Genomic DNA, 3,993 nt, shown 5'->3' with positions numbered 1-3,993 from the left:
TCTAGACTAAATCCAAATTTAAAACTAAAAATTGAAGTTATACTGACATAAGAATGATTTGATTAAAAAATATTTTAAGTTAATTGTCATACTTTACATACATCAGAGAAATATTTTATTGGTAATTTGAGCCCTTTTAGTCACGGTGTTTATTATAATTATCCATTACAATCAACTTTAAGTCTTATCCATACTTTATTTAAAAAGTTATATTACAAGTCTATTAGCTTAAATGAGTTGTCATCTTCCATCTTTCATTGAAGTTAGGGGATTTAAAAAGGGGGAAACTTTAATATGAATACAAAGGGAAAGAAATTAAAAGCATAAAGATAAAGGACACACAAGAATTATAATAGTTCCCCTTATCAATCAAGGGTACATATAATCCCTCTATTTCTTAGAATATTTTCCACTATGTTTAAATCTTTGTACATGTCTTAACCAATATCTCTTTACAAACTTATAACACATACACAAACACAAAACTCTATGATGGACTCTAAATCTCCTTGACTCAATTTTTTTCCCAACAATCACCAAACACTATGATGATCCTCACATATCTTTCGCCAACACATTATAATGAATTATACAAATACTTAAACTTTGTAGAGAAATGAAGAATTTAGTATGTTATTGAATGTCAAATCTAATCTTGTGAGTATAGACTTTATTTTTTCCATATCATAATTCAAAGTATATTGTATAATTGCCCATATTCTATTTTGGTTTTGAAAGTTTTCTCATTAATGAAACTTTAGAAGTTTCAAACTATTTTGAAAAAGAATATTTCTTAAAAATGATATTTGAATTGTATAAATGATGATATAAATTTTTTAATTTTATTTTCATATACAAAGTGCCTTAAATACACTCCTAGAAAACTATTCGAATGGATGCACAAGTTTTAAAAGGTTCCATGAAGCATTGTCATGCATTACAATGATGTTATTTCATGAAAAGGTGTTATTTTCAAACTCGTAAATGATTACGACTTACTGGTAATTGATTACGACCTGTAACATTTCAGAAAATTTGAATTTTTAAAACTCGTAATTGATTACGACTTGCTGGTAATCGATTACGACTGATCAAGAAGTGAAAATTCAGTTTGTTAATGCCAGACTTCAATGGTTTTCATGCATAAACTTCAAAAACATTTTATCTTAAGTTTGATTGATATTTTCTAAGATTTTAAGTGATATATAAGATACATGATGATATTTAAAAGATAAATACAATCCTAACTTTGTTCAATGTTGATCTTTGCCACTTTGTCATGATCAATTGTTGTCTCCATCTTTTTCTTCTTTGTTAACATTGATAACTTTATTTTATTTTTTATTTTTTTCTGATGTATATGTATTCATTAAAATCCTAGTCAAGGTTAAGTGGAAACTCTTATTCATAATCTCCCCATTTTTTATGATGACAAACATCCTTTTAAATTTTCTTGTTCATCAACGTGTTACTTTAATATTTCTGAATCTTGCAATACGTGTAACAACTAGAAACCCCCCTATCTTGTATATATATCCCAATTTCTTTTGAAACTTTAGACTTTTATCCTTCTAAAAATATCATGAATAAGAATAAACCTACCATACCGTTTCTTCCCCTTTTGACATCATCAAGAATAAGAAAAGGTAGAATAACTATGGAAATATAATTGAGAGAGAAATAATATAATAACTAATCTATGGGGGCAAAGTTACAACATGATAAATAAAGTGTTATATAAAATGATATAATTCCATACACTTACTCTTCTTCACAATGTTAATTGAAAGTGTCAACCTTTTCAATTTATCTTCAAAATGAAATTTTACTTTACCATATCAAATGGTATCCTTGTGTCTTGAACAACCAGTTTTTAGATTACAATGTTAGCATATGATTTCCAATTACACCTGCAAGAAATAAATTAATATTTTTTTTCAGGTATCCAAAATTCTTTGGATCCTTTTGGATTAGTTTCTTTCTCAAACTACACATAATTACCACTAGGTATACCAAAATTTTGAACCTAACATGCATTAGTGGTATGACTTTTACGATTGCAATAAAAATGAGTATGTGTCATGTTTATGATCATATAAATAATTCTTGTTATATGACTTTCTAGGTTGTACATTATGACATACTTTTCTATATTGAACATTGTTACAAGCATTTATGTATTTGACAAAGAAGTCTTTTTGATTTGACTAGAGTTTTCAAATTTATAATATCATATCCCACTTTTATCATTAACATATCTTTGATTACTTAGAACATTACCCAATCCATTTTTTTTCCTTTTTTATAAGTGTATATTACTTGATTTAGTTCATCAATCTTTGCTTTAAGGGATATACATCTATTACATGATGAAATTGTTGTAACTTTGTCTAATTCTACTTGCATGGTATTAGATTTACTTTCTAGAGATGGAATCATTTTATTTTGCTTAGTACATAATCTAGAAATATTTAGACATTCATCATGCAAATCATTAAAAGCATAATTTAGTTCATCCTAAGAAAGTTTATCATTCTAACATCATCATCATCATCATAATTATAGTGAAGCGAAACCATGAAAGATAGATATGTTTGTTCTTCATTTTTAGAATTTATACTCACATCATTTTCTTTCCAAGTGATGTATGTTATTCTTGTCTTTTTTATCCTTCTTGTTATTGAATTTATTCTTCTTTAAAAAAAGGAAAATCACTCTTAATATGTCCTTATTTTCCATATTCAAAGCAAGTAACCTTGTGTCTTGAAGTTGATTCATCGATAAACTTCTTTCTTTGATCAAGTTTCATTGTCTTTTCCCTTTTCAATAATTTTTCAAACTTCTTGACTAGTACATCATCTTCGTCACTATCATATTGAGATTCTTCTTATTGATCATTTTCATAATGTTTAAGTTTAGTTTTTAATAAAAGGGATCTAACTTTATGCTCACGTCCTTCATGCTTCTCCAACCGTTGAAGTTCCAATTCATGTTCTTACAATTTTCTGAATAATGCCGCATATGTCATCTTTGATAAAATTTTCTTTTTTTAAATTTTCGTCACTTTCGCTTGCCATGCCCTTGTCAAAGATCTAGGAACCTTTATGGTTCCGGCTGTACTACTTTATTTCTCAACTCAAACGCTTTACATGTTGGATTTTCACTTTCTTAAGCTTCCCATTATCGACATGATTGACCGATCGACATCTCTAGGTTTTTGATGGAGGTGTCGATACGCTCGTTCATCATAATCTTATTGTGTTCCATCTCTTGCTAAAACTTAGTCATGTCTTCTTGAGTTCTATTTTTTTGCAAAATTCTCTGCAGTAGACTTCATGAAATTTTTCAACGTTTCTTCAAGAGGTGATGGCTGGTGTTAAGGTGTTTAAGAGGTTTGTTAAACACCTTGATTAACATTAAAAATTTGATTGTTTCTCCACCTGAAGCTCAAATGATCTTCCCAAACCAAATTGTAGGTGTTGGAATAAGAATTATTCTTCTGAAAATTAGCATACTGAACTTCTGCACTCTCAACCTCTATAGCATAGTTACCACTCACATGTTCTCCTCCACAAAACTCACCATGAAGCACCAGAATTCGACTCACATTAGCTTTATCTAGTTGGGCTGCGAATAACGTCTTGTTAAGGGTTTCTATATGAGTGGATAAAATAATGTTAAAATAAACTGAATGGACACCTTTTAGTTTCATTACGCGCTCGCTTGAGCGGTACTCATTCTGACACATGTTCTCAATAAGGGTTTTCAGCTCTTCATAAGTTGTTAATCTCAATGAACCTATAGTTAATGCATCGATAATCATTCTTATTTGTGTTCTCAACCCATCGATGAAGTGTGTCACCTGCTCTATGGAACTCATGTTGTGATTCATACACTTTTGGAGTAATAACTTGAACCTTTCTCATGCATCAAATAGTGACTCAGCCTCTTCTTAAGCAAAATTGGTAATTGTGGCCTTTTTTCCACAAACTG

The sequence above is a fragment of the Lathyrus oleraceus genome, chromosome 4 (assembly GCF_024323335.1).
Source record: "Lathyrus oleraceus cultivar Zhongwan6 chromosome 4, CAAS_Psat_ZW6_1.0, whole genome shotgun sequence".
Classification (NCBI taxonomy): domain Eukaryota; kingdom Viridiplantae; phylum Streptophyta; class Magnoliopsida; order Fabales; family Fabaceae; genus Lathyrus; species Lathyrus oleraceus.
This window is presented reverse-complemented; position numbering follows the sequence as displayed.